At 33.7% G+C, this 14,603-nt stretch overlaps 1 protein-coding gene across 1 annotated transcript in view; it reads right to left on the bottom strand.

Annotated features, from left to right (window-relative positions):
* Window positions 1-14,603, bottom strand: part of LOC120780145 — a 301,454-nt gene that overhangs the window by 52,971 nt on the left and 233,880 nt on the right. The window lies entirely within an intron of this gene.

Below are 14,603 nucleotides of genomic sequence, written 5' to 3'. Positions count from 1 at the left end.
AAATGATTGAGCTGTTTTGGTGATACATTGCTCCTTAGTACGCGGGCATATCTCTTCTTTTAAGGCGTGTTTGATTGCAGGAATGTACCAAAGCATTAGCCAAAGGGTTTGGGTGATCACGGAGTTTAGATATATATTTCAATTTGCTGTCTTCTACTTCTTTCTTTACCATAGAAATACCAAGGTCTTTATGGATATTTTCATTACGCATGTACCATGGCGAACACGTGATTGATCTAAGCATTTTTGATTGGAACCTTTGTATTATGTCTATATTAGTTGCACAGGTCGTACCCACAGTTGAATTCCATACATCCAAATCGGCTTTATGACCGCTTTATATAAAAGCACTTTGTTGTCTAGGCTAAGTTTGGAGTTTATATTTAATAGCCAATTTAAATTTGCAGCTCTTATCTTCATGCAAGTTATTTTACTCGCTATGTGTTTTCTCCACGTAAGTCTTCTATCGAGGTGAATACCAAGATAAGTTACTTCATTCGCTTGGGGTACTAAAATATTATTAATTTTTACTTCCGGACACATTTTTGGTCTAAGCGAAAATGTAACATGCTTACACTTTTGTTCATTAACATTTATACGCCAGTTGGCTAGCCATTCTTCGACAAACCTTAGGTGCTCGGCTAGTATTCTTGATGCTATTATGTGGCATTTGTTACGGCTCACTAAAGCTGTGTCATCCGCAAAAGTTGAAGTCAATATATTATTAGCTGTTGGAAGATCTGCTGTATATATGATGTATAGTGTTGGGCCTAAAACACTGCCCTGGGGTACGCCAGCCCTTATCTGTCTTTCATCAGATATGAAATCTCCCACTTTTACCATAAATTTTCTATTTTTTAAATAAGACTCCAATATTTTATACAATTCTGAAGGTAGGATATTTTTAATCTTATATAAAAGGCCCTCATGCCATACCTTATCAAACGCCTGAGCCACGTCTAGGAATATAGCTGAACAGTACTCTCTGTGCTCAAATGCTTTTCTTATTTCGTTAGTAATTCTATTTACTTGCTCTATCGTGCTATGTTTTTCACGAAATCCGAATTGGTGCGTTGGTATTATATTATTTTCGTGGAGGAAAGGAGACATCTTTGATAGCAACACTTTTTCAAATATTTTAGAAAGACAGGATAGAAGACTGATTGGTATGTATGAAGGCGGCTGTGTTAAGTCTTTCCCAGGTTTGTCTATCAAGATAATCTGCGACTTTTTCCATGAATTAGGATAGTGTCCGAGATTAAGAATTGCATTGAAGAGCAAAGAGAGCACTTCTACGGCAATATTTGGTAACTCAATTAGCATTTTTGGTGTAATATTGTCATATCCTGGTGACTTTTTTGGGTTAAGTTCTTTTATTATTCTAGTAACTTCAGAAGTAGAAGTCCTAATAGACACATGCGACTCGTTTGCGGTATTAGGCAAGGTTGGCAACTCAAAGTTGTTCTTTGGGGAATTGGGTTGAAATACCTTTTCTAGGTGATATGCAAAGCAATTTGCTTTATCCTCATCACTACGTGCCCAATTACCATTCAACTGCCTTAGAGGCATGTTGGAAACTACTGGTGGCTTGAAAGATTTTTGGGCTTTCCAAAGGGAGTTTTGCTTGCTAGAATTTGGACACAATTTTTTTATATAATTTTCAGTGTTGTGTTCTTCTTCATGTTTAAGCGCTTTTTTCAACTTTCGTACAGCAGATTTCAGTTGAAGCAGAGTTGAAGAGGAGCGATTTAACTGCCATTCCCGCCTAGCTCGCCTTTTCTCATTTACAAGTTTCTCTATTTCATTATTTGTGATCTTTCTAAAACCAACTGGTTTATTGTTTCTTTCTGGTGTTGCCAGTACAGCTGCATTAGTTATTAGGTCATTAATTTCTCTTATATTTTCATCAATGTCTCTTTCTGTATTTATTTTGCAATCAATATTGATATGGCTGCTGATATACTTTCTATACTTCAACCAGTTAGTTTTATATGATGTTAGAGAAACTTTTGGCTCAATTATCATGGGCTGTTCGTATAACTTTATTAGTACAGGAGAATGATCAGATGATAAGTCTGTAAATGTGTCAGCTGTAATAAGTGATCTATCTATATTTTTGACTACAGCAAAATCTATTAAGTCTGGTATTTTTCTTCTATCACTGGGCCAGTATGTCGGCTTACCAGGAGATATTATATCCAGCTTATTATGCTTATTCATAATAGTGTAGTACAACTGTCGTCCTTTCGGATTAATAAGACGTGAGCCCCAGTACGTATGTTTTGCGTTGTAATCTCCACCTGCTAGAAATCTTTGACCTAGTGTTCCAAAAAGTCTTTAAACTCGATTTCTGTAGTTTTAAAACGAGGTGGACAGTATATAGCCGTAAGGTTTAAGTCACAACCCCGATTTTTGAGTGATATTGTTGTAGCTTGTAACTGTGGAGTAGCATGAGATTCTAGGGCATAGTGGTTTAAACGATTTCTAATCAACACTGCCGTGCCACCATGCGCTTTTCCATCCGGATGATTTGTAACATATAGCCTAAATCCTGGTATACTGAAATTATTTTTATTTGTTAGATGAGTTTCTGAAATAAGCATTACATCTATATTCTTTTCAGACAGAAATCTGATAATCTCTAATTTATGTTGGTTAACACCGTTAGCATTCCATATACAGATATTTAGGAAGCTCATTTTTTTACTTAATAAATTTTGCAGCATTTGATTTTGAGATTTTATTAAATCCTGGATCATGTTTTGCATGGTGGACATAAATTGTGTCATGCACTGTGTAAGATTTATAATCATAGTTTCAATACCTCCATTTGGAGGATTTTGCGGCTGTTGCATTTGCACAGTGTTGCCTTTCACCACATTTGCATAGCTTCCTTGCATATTATTATTGTTAGAAGTAATGGGATTTGATCTTTTTTCTGAGGTTGCTATAATTTTATTACGGGGTGTTTGTAACATTTGGTTACGACGTGCTTGAATGCCCTGTGACAACTTTGATTTCAAATCTTTATATACAGGGCAACTTCTGTAGTTAGCAGTGTGATTTCCTCCGCAATTGCTGCATTTTTTATTTAATTCTTCTTTCTTAAGGGTGCATTTTGAAGTGGGATGTAAATCACCACATACCACACAAACACTGCGTAGAGTGCAATATGATTTAGTATGCCCTTATTCTTAGCAGTATCTTTTATGTGGTTCTTCCACAGTTACTCTACGGTGCAGCAAATATTTCAGATTATATAGAGGATGGGTCTCATTTTTTTAAGTTGATTCGAATTGGGCAACAGTTCAATTTTAAACATTGGCTGTGGTACTTTGTTTCTATTAAATATATTTACAACAGTTTTAATACCAAAACCGCATTCTTCCAGTGCTTCTTTGACTTCACTGGAGTCTACGGCGGACTCTATACCCTTGATTACAACAACTAGGCCCTTAGAGCTCTTCAGTTGATACGAATAATAATTTTTGTTTTTATTTGACAAAAATTTGACGATTTCCATGAAACTTTTTTCAGTGTAGGTCTGAATTTTTGTTTCGTCTATATTGCCTTTTTTCAAAGGCACTATATGAAAATTGTTAGTACCTACAATTTTGCTTAATTCAGCAACGAGAGCATTACTGCTACGCTCGCGCAAATATATTGGGGGTGGTTTGGCATTAACGACTGTGGTGGTACCCTTCGCATCGTCGTCTGAACCATTGCTTAGTATGGCAAATCTGTTGCCATTTAGGATTTCTGGCTTTTTACTATTTGGCGTGCCTGGTTGAAATTTTTTGGTATTGACCGCTGATTTAACTGGACTTAAGAAATTAATGACATTTAGAAATATGCATATTTGCATTATTTCGTTGTCATTTCCATATTCGTAGCAATAGAATTTCTATGGCATAAGTAAAGTAATGGCCGCCGATTGTCACCCCTTGCCGCTGTAGCAGCTTCGCCTACAAACATGCGTAAGTATGTATGTATGTATACGTATGATCTTGAATACATATCGACGCAGATTTTTGCGAGAAGCACCAAAAAGTTGTGCAATTTATGATTTTTGGCTTTTGCCATCGTCGCGAAAAGACGACTTGTTGGCAAAGGCATGCTCGGGGAGATGTTACGGCCTCTGTTTTTATGAATGAAGCGAGATCGCTTGTGGAATTTGCGCCTGCGTTCATGAATGAAATCGTTTTTGTTGTAAAATGCACTACACTTGTTCTTCGCCAATTTCGCTGCCATATTGTCTTGTGAAGATCAATTTTTTGTTGGTGACATATACATATGTATGTGTACGCATATGTATGTTTGTATGCTTGTGCATTATTTGTTTGGCAATGTATGCAAATATATGTACATATAAGTATATATGAATGTATGAACATGCAAGTAAATGCGAGCACATGTAATAAGTATATTGACAAGTGATGAAAATATGATTTCAATTTCTGAACGCGCACATGCGTATACATACACTCATATGAGCATGTGCAGATACACAAGATAGGATACAAGATGTATGCATTTTAACATCGTATACTATACTAATAAATATTTTTCTTACTAATAGAAATTAAATTTATCACAGCAATATACATAATACACATATACATAATATTGCTGTGATAAATTTAATTTCTATTAGTAAGAAAAATATTTATTTTTAGTATACGATGTTAAAAGCAAAAAATTAAAAATTTATTCTGTCGAGATTCGAACCTGTGGTAGCATCTTGACTTCCCTTAAGCGCTTACCACCAACACCACCATTGACACTTAGGTTGCGCTGACTTAAGTATGGTTTGGTTATGCATGTATGTACATAAGAAACATACGATGGTTCTAATAATTTTGTTTAAGTATAGAAATATGCTTTTGTAGAACATTTGCTTTTGCAAACATACAGACAAATGTGCAAACGACATAATATATGTATGTATGATTGTTTCGCATTTTGCTTCTACGCCGGTCAAATTTCTATACAAAAATCGGCTGAAATGTGTGAGAAAATAAAAAATGGACAACTAGTGCAAATAATTTTTAAAAAATTTATTGACAATTAAATATAAATGAAAATACATGTAAATTTACTTAAATTTATTGAAATTTCGTTTCGCATTTTTCGGCACTTTCAAATTATCTAATATAAGTAAATTTCACGACTTAACCCGCACACGTCTTATTCGCGAAAAATTTCCAACTTTATGAAAATTGGCGCAATTATTGACACTTCAATTTTGTGTAAAGTTTAAAACATGTTTACATATGAATATATAATATATTTGATTTTGGCGCAATTATTGACACTTGTCTTCATATACAAAATTGGGCCAAAACGAAACAATGAAATACATAATTACTTTTGCATGTCAATATGGAAATGCAAAACGCAAAGGCATATATTGCACATATGTACATACAAGCGATTTCTTGGTTGAAAGCAAAAATTGAAGCATGAGAAATTGAAATGCCGACGGCAAAACGAAATTGCTTATATTAGTACATTGCGTATGAATCATGAAAATATCATCATAATGTTTAGGTAAATCGTTTATATATTTAAAATGAGTTATTACAAAATAAGATCAAATTAGCATTAAATAATTTGAAAAATAAAAGAGTTCTACATACATATTTCCATCCTATGGAATATCAAAGAAATCATTTTATAAATACATATATTTCTGTCTCTTCATATTCTCGGTTAGAATATGTGAGAGAATTATAAAAAATGTTAAAATTGCGAGGCGAATTCCGACCTACCTGATCTTCACAAGACAATATGGCAGCCAAATTGGCTGGACCTCCGATCAATGTTGATAAAATAAATGACAGTGATAATACGCATAACACAGCGGATTCCAGGTTATGTGATGGTAAGTTTCTCTTGAATATTTCAATGGTCCGTAATAGATGCACCTTGTGCATTAAACTTGTGCCTTGAAACTAATATCAATTGGATTGGCAAAAATTTTAATGATTTGATTTTAAATTTATTTTACAGCGGAAAAAGACAGTGTAGCCCGTATTTCAAGAGGAGGGAAAACAGCACAATATTATCGTGAATACCGAGCACGAAAGAAAGCAGAGCGGGAAAAGGAGAAATTGAAAATGATAGCTGGCAGTTAATCGAAGAAGAGGAAAACAGCTGCGGAATATCAGAGAGCGCGTAAAAAAAGATTCAACGTTTGCTGTTCCATCAATGTCTGCGGGAGCATCTATAACTACTGATGAATCAACGGTCGTAATGCACCGATAACTGCTGGGCCTTCAACGCGTGTTGATAGATTACAAAAGAGAGATGATTACGCTGCATATTCTCTTCCGCAACGAAGAGACAGAACTATTTTTCTAGTCAAAGTTCCTTCATTTAGACTTTGCTTTATTCTTTATTTTATGTGCTTAATAAATTTATAAAATGTGAATTTAAGTTTTTCTAGTTTTCTTTCATATAAAATGATATGCATTTCTTGGAATATCACTAAGAAGTGTAACTTCATCCGCGCGTAGGGACTCCACGCCCCTTTTTTATTATTTCGCGTCAGCTATTGAACATTTAAAAGAAATTGTTAAAAGTGACAGATTAAAAATTGAAAAAGAACTTAATTCGATAAATAAGCTTATATATGATGAATATAAACAAACTTTATATTTAGATCAATACACAAAAATTCAATTGTTAAAAAGTAAAATAGAACATATACAAGAAAAAGTTGTATCCGCTAAATATGGGATAATACATCCGAATATTTTAACTAACGAAGAAATTGTAAAATATAATATTGATTATTATAAACTAAAATATCTACAACTAGGAAAAGTAATTGTTAATAATACATTTCTAGTATTTGGAATAAAAATACCAAAAATGTTTGAAAATGTAAAAATACGAAAAATTATCCCAATACCTAACAGAAAAAATAATGAAATAGATGCAAAATTAGAGGAAATATTTAACTACAAAAATAAAACATTAATATTTGAAGATAATAAATCATTAAAACAAATGAAAATAAGCAAACATTGTATTGTAAGAAATAATTGTTATCTTGTAAAATGTAAAGAACTCGAAATAATACACTTAAACATAAAAACAATTCTTATTAAAAATGCACTTTAAAAATTAATAATACATGTAATCAAGAGACTATGTAATAAGGTTCAATTAAAATTAATGACTATTATTTTTCAAATTTTGTTGAAGCTATAAAAGAAAATATTGTTACTTTAAAATATAAAGACAGTCAGAATTTTACAAAAAAAAATTACTTTTGACGAAATAGTAGAAGAACATAAATCAAATACAGAAAAAATTTTTAAATTGAAAATACAAATGAAAATATCTCATGATTGCAACATATTACAATCTTGTTAGTAGCTACTGTCATTATCAAAAAACACAAATATATAAATATAATATTATAAAAGTATGCTTATTCAGCAATCTATATATATAAAAATAAGTCCGTATATCTACGTCGCCGAACTAATCATAAACGCGCCGTGGGATTTCAACCAAACTTATACACTACGTAGACAGTGGCCCATTTATGGTTTATATGAAGTTTGGTTGAAATCCGATAACCCATGTGTGTGCGGTGCGTATGTGAAGTGAGTGTGTTTTTGCCGCAGGCATTTTTTGTACCGTATACAGCATTCATTAGTATTGAATACATTTTGGTCGTTTGTGAATTGGAGAGCATTGCACGGAGTGATGCAAATAGCAATTTGTTATCATTTCTCTTTTCTCTTTGTACGTCATTGGTGATTCATCTTATCATAATCGATTTTTGAAAACATTATTTTCTTCGCATTTTTTGGTGAGTATTTTGATAAAAATAAATTAATTTTCGTGCTAATCATCGTTCTAATTTGAATATTTTGTTAAAGAAAATTAAAAAAAAAAATGATTAATGAGATAAAAGTCGATTGTTTTGCTAAACAAGTGTTCTGATTGTTACAAGTCCATCATATGATTTTGTGACATAATCTCAAATTTGATATTTTGTGAAAAAAATTAAAAAATTGAGTGAATTTTTGTTTGTTTAATGTCCGATCAGTGAGCTAAAAATTACTTCGATTTTTTGGCACATTTTTAATTGAATTTTGTCACATTTTCAGCAGATTTTCGTGTCTTTTCGTCACGTTTTGGTGCTTTTCGAGTGCAGACGATCTCGAACGTTTCATTTTCGCTTCCGAACGGTAAGACAAAAATTATTTCGATTTTTTGGCCAATTTTTAATTGAATTTTGACACATTTACAGCATATTTTAACAATTCTCGTGTCTTTTCGTGACTTCTAGGTGCTTTTCGAGTCCAGAATTTGCTGGAGTTCATCAATTTATTACTGAAGTTCTTTATTATCTTTGGTTTAGTTTCTTCTAAAAATGCCACGAAGAGCAAGAGCTGACATTGGACGTCGGTCGCGTAGAACGCAAAATAGATCAAGCGAAAGGGAAAATCAATCGCAAGAACAGCGATAACAAGAGATTGCAAATACAAGGGAACATGCAAGATCGCGTTCAGATCGTAGGCCGACAAGTACGAGTATTAATCAAAATGTTCAAAGGCGTGCCGCACAAATCACGCAATTGATAACAGTTTGCATAAGTTTGTGGTGATTGGTGGAATGAACAAAGTATGCCAACATTATAATGCACTGAAATTTCATAATGAAACACCTGGAATGTGTTGTGCCAGTGGCAAAGTAAGATTACCAGAATTACAACACCCACCGGAACCGTTGGCAACATTAATTTCAGGAACAACGCCGCAATCGAAACATTTTTTGGATAATATCCAAATGTATAATTCGTGCTTTAAAATGACTTCCTTTGGAGCGACGAATGTAATACGAAATAATTTCATGCCGAAATTTAAGGTAATTTCGGCTCTGGGAATTTCGAATGAAGCATACAGCGAAATTTCAGAACTTTTCACAAGTTCTAATCAATCATATTTTGCCTCACAATTTCAGATACAAGGGCAAATTTATCATAGGATTGGTTGATTATTGCCATTTCTAGATGCAAACCACCAATTCTTGCAAATATACTCCCTTGGCAATAATGAAAATGAAGTAGATGCACGTTGTTCAATATTCACAAGTGCCAGAAGAATAATAGTACGTGAATTGCAAGCATTGTTTCATGAACAAAATGATTTGATTAATACTTTTCGGACAGCACTTGATCAGATGTCGTCTGATGATCATAAAATCGTGATTCGTGCTGATAGAAGACCAATCGGAGAACATGAACGAAGATTTAATGCACCTAGAAATAATGAAGTTGCTGTGGTGATTGTCGGCGATGAGTTTCAATCATGTGGCATTGTATTGCGTAGAAGAAATAATCAATTACAACGTGTTTGTGAAACACATCGCTCTTACGATGCCCTACAGTACCCAATTTTGTTTTGTCGGGGTGAAGACGGATACTCTATTAATTTAAAAATGGTAGATATCGCAAACCCACGTGAGTGTTTGTTGTGTTTAATATACTTTTCCAATTTTGTTTAACAAGAATTAGTATGAAATGATTGAAATTTCCATTTGTTTTTTTTCTCTTCAGAACGTGAAGTCAATGAAACTGTTAGCGCTATGAACTATTATGCACATAGAATTATGATACGACAAAATCAGGAAAATCATATTTTGATATGCCGGAGACTCTTTCATCAATATGTCGTAGACATGTATGCAAAGATAGAAACAGGGCGTTTGAACTTTATTCGATTCAATCAACGGATGTTGCGATCAGAAGAGTATATACATATGTTATATACATATGTACATCTCCGCGATGCAATCAATAATGATGGAAATGTTGACAATGTTGGACAAGTTGTTATTTTACCAGCAAGTTACAGAGGCAGTCCAAGGCACATGCATGATTATGCACAAGACATACCTGTTAAGTTTTGATTACTAATCGTAATTATTAGTAATCTGATTACTTTGTATTTGAGAGTGAAATAATTGATTATATTACGATTATCTTGGTCCCAAGTAGATTACGTAATGATTAAGATTACAAGTAATCAAAAAATAATCAGGATTACTCTGGATTACTGAAAAGAATCAAAAATAATCAAAATGAATAATTGATTCTTTTCAGCGATTTTTTTCGATTATTTTTGATTCTGTTTGATTCTTTTCAATCCAAAACCCCAAACAACTTTGGTCTTTTTGCTTTTTTTAATTTTTAATAAATTGTTTTATTCAATTTCGTACAACAAATAAAGATATTCAAGAGTCTTAAATCAAGACATAATAACTAAATGTAACACCAAAAAAATAACAAACTTCATTTATAACAAAATAACAAGAAAAATATACATTAACTCCATTTAGAATTTGCTTTCAATAACACCAATTTCTCAAATGATAAGTCCGACATTGACTGGCGCCTTGGACTGTTCACTATCCCCGCAAAGGAAAATAACCTCTCTACTGGTGCTGAAGATGTCAGGGGAGTATTAAAGGCAACAAAAGCTTCTTTTAGACTGCAATGTTTTACCCAAGTGTCGTCTGTTCTTGAATTGTCATTTAAGTAACAGAAAAAGTGATGGGTCAAAAAAGCCCGACGATCACTAGAACTTGGCTCAGGAGTAGCATTTGTTCCTTCTTCGTTATCTGTGTCTGTATAAAGATAAATGAATTTAATAAAAATAATCTAAGAATATTCAAGCAATCCTACCGTTGAGGTCAAAACCAAAATGCCTATTATTTGCAAATAATTCATTACTTTTCAATATTTGTGCATTGAAAGCACGATTATCTTTTGCATAGTTTTCGTGCGGGGACTTGGCACGTAGTGTCACACTTTTCGTCAAGCATGTCAGGAATTGCATTTACTGGAAGATGATAGACACTGGGATGCGACTTTTAGGGATGCATCAGCAACAGGTTCTCCTCATCAAATAGGAACATTATTTGCTATTATTATTGCAACATGTTTTCCATCTGATCCATTGCAATTATGGGAAAATTTTAGGGATTTTATGACCGAAGACATTTTGCATCGAATGCGCCGAATTGCAGGAAACAACGATTTAATAATTACACTTGAAAAGTTTAATGAGGCATTGATTATCATTGAAGATATTTGTTTGCTAATTGCAAATAAAGCATTGACACAATTGGGTTGGCCAGCTCCAAATCGACCAATGCATGATGCATTCAATAAATTCAATAAATTGAATCCAAAACAGAGACACGCATATGATACCATAATGGAATCAGTACGAAATAAAACTGGAGGAATGTTTGTTTTAGACGCTCCAGGAGGAGCTGGCAAAACATTTCTGATTTCCTTGCTATTAGCGACTATAAGATCACATAGTAATATAGCATTGACATTGGTCTGGAATAGCAGCGACGTTATTAGATGGTGGTCGGACAGCCCATTCTGCACTTAAATTACCACTGAATATGAATGTATGTAAATGAAAATTCCACCTGTAATGTTTCCAAAAATTCGGGAATGGGCAAAGTCTTGCAACAATGCAAATTAGTAGTGTGGGATGAATGTACAATGGCCCATAAGAAATCAGTGGAAGCGTTAGACAGGTCATTGCAAGACTTGCGTAGTAATGATCAACAGATATTTGGTGGCGCTTTGATTCTGTTGGCTGGTGATTTTCGTTAGACATTGCCTGTGATTCACCGTTCAATAACAGCAGATTAATTAAAAGCATGTTTAAAGTCATCTTATTTATGGAGAATGTACAAATACTCAATTTGACTACAAATGTGCGAGTACAAATTCAAAACGATCCATCGGCCGACACATTTTCAAGGCAACTGTTGGCAATAGGCAATGGTCAACTTGATGTTGATGGTGAAACTGGCTTAATCACTTTACCAGATAACTTTTGTAATATTGCACCGACAAAAGAAGAATTGGTGTCAAGTGTTTTTCCAAATATTGCAGAAAATTATCGTAATCATAATTGGTTAGCTGAAAGAGCTATACTGGCCGCTAAAAATAAAGACGTTGGTCAAATGAATGCAGACATTTTAACCCATGTTCCTGGCGAAGTTGTAACATATCAATCAGTTGACACGGTTACGAATCAAGACGACGCTGTTAATTATCCGACAGAATTTTTGAATTCATTGGATTTACCCGGATTTCCACCTCATCGTTTACAATTGAAAGTGGGTGCTCCGATTATTATGCTTCGAAATATAAATCAACCACGATTATGCAATGGGACAAGATTAGCGGTTAAAAAGGTCATGATCAATTTGATCGAAGCAACAATTTTAAAGGGGAAGTTTAAAGGTGAAGATGTATTGATTCCACGAATTCCAATGATTCCATCAGATTTACCTTTTGAATTCAAAAGACTACAGTTTCCAATACGTCTTGCATTTGCTATTGAGATAAATTGTGTGGAATTGATTTAGAATATCCTTGCTTTTCACACGGCCAGTTGTATGTTTCGTGCTCACGTGTTGGCAAGCCTTCAGTTCTCTTTATCTACACAACAACTCATGGCAAAACCAAAAATGTTGTCCACGAAAGAGCTCTATGATAGTTTAAGTGATACATAGTCTAAGATTGGAGGAAACTAGAATTAAAAGTTGAATAATAGGGAACAAACCCAACTTTATTAAAAACAAGTGTGTTTCTGTTCTTATTTTGTTTTTCCGTGCGAAGCAGGTACCGGGCCCGCTAGTCTATATATATAAAAATAAGTCCGTATATCTACGTCGCCGAACTAATCATAAACGCGCCGTGGGATTTCAACCAAACTTATACACTACGTAGACAGTGGCCCATTTATGGTTTATATGAAGTTTGGTTGAAATCCGATAACCCATGTGTGTGCGGTGCGTATGTGAAGTGAGTGTGTTTTTGCCGCAGGCATTTTTTGTACCGTATACAGCATTCATTAGTATTGAATACATTTTGGTCGTTTGTGAATTGGAGAGCATTGCACGGAGTGATGCAAATAGCAATTTGTTATCATTTCTCTTTTCTCTTTGGACGTCATTGGTGATTCATCTTATCATAATCGATTTTTGAAAACATTATTTTCTTCGCATTTTTTGGTGAGTATTTTGATAAAAATAAATTAATTTTCGTGCTAATCATCGTTCTAATTTGAATATTTTGTTAAAAAAAATTTAAAAAAAAAAATGATTAGTGAGATAAAAGTCGATTGTTTTGCTAAACAAGTGTTCTGATTGTTACAAGTCCATTATATGATTTTGTGACATAATCTCAAATTTGATATTTTGTGAAAAAAATTAAAAAATTGAGTGAATTTTTTTTTGTTTAATGTCCGATCAGTGAGCTAAAAATTACTTCGATTTTTTGGCACATTTTTAATTGAATTTTGTCACATTTTCAGCAGATTTTCGTGTCTTTTCGTCACGTTTTGGTGCTTTTCGAGTGCAGACGATCTCGAACGTTTCATTTTCGCTGCCGAACGGTAAGACAAAAATTATTTCGATTTTTTGGCCAATTTTTAATTGAATTTTGACACATTTACAGCATATTTTTAACAATTTTCGTGTCTTTTAGTGACTTTTTGGTGCTTTTCGAGTCCAGAATTTATTACTGAAGTTCATTATTATCCTTAGTTTAGTTTCTTCTAAAAATGCCACGAAGAGCAAGAGCTGACATTGGACGTCGGTCGCGTAGAACGCAAAATAGATCAAGCGAAAGGGAAAATCAATCGCAAGAACAGCGATAACAAGAGATTGCAAATACAAGGGAACATGCAAGATCGCGTTCAGATCGTAGGCCGACAAGTACGAGTATTAATCAAAATGTTCAAAGGCGTGCCCACAAATCACGCAATTGATTACAGTTTGCATAAGTTTGTTGTGATTGGTGGAATGAACAAAGTATGCCAACATTGTAATGCACTGAAATTTCACAATGAAACACCTGGAATGTGTTAGTGTATAATACATTCGTCTGAAATTGTGAGGCAAAATCTTACTTTGCTACTGGAAAATTTCGAATAGTTGCCGTAAAACCCCTAAAATCAGCCCTTTTCTTTTTCCCATACAAACGAATGAATGTTTGTTTGTTAGTAACGCTAAGAGAGTGGCTGCACCAATCTTGGATAAATTTTCAAAGGTTGTTCATTGTGAATTGGGGAAGGTTTAGAAACAAAAAGACCTTTTACTTTTCAGGGGGAGAAGTCGGAAAATTGGAAAAATTCCAAAAAGTAACTTTTTTCCATACAATTTTTTTCAAATTAGGTTTGTTTTGCTTTTCAATATTTTGATTTGTAAATTATTTGAATCGTTCAATTTGGGTCGCTTGCTTTTTTATTCCGGCTATTCAAAAGAAAAATTTTTGAAAATTATGTATTGAAAACTTTTTGTCATACAGGATGTGATGACATACGTGCGGAATTATGGATCGCGGTCAATCAATGCTGACAACAAATGCACGAAAAACTATATACGTACGTGCTTTTCTTTCGGAACCACAGACTAGAAATGATGGATATCTACTGTATCGGCGTCACTCACCAGACGACAATGGCAGAACATTCATCATTCAATTTAGAAGAGTGAATATCGAAGTTGACATCACGTGGATGGTACTATATTCACCATTAGAC

The sequence above is a fragment of the Bactrocera tryoni genome, unplaced genomic scaffold (genome assembly GCF_016617805.1).
Source record: "Bactrocera tryoni isolate S06 unplaced genomic scaffold, CSIRO_BtryS06_freeze2 scaffold_190, whole genome shotgun sequence".
NCBI classification, from domain to species: Eukaryota; Metazoa; Arthropoda; class Insecta; order Diptera; family Tephritidae; genus Bactrocera; species Bactrocera tryoni.
This window is presented reverse-complemented; position numbering and strand designations above follow the sequence as displayed.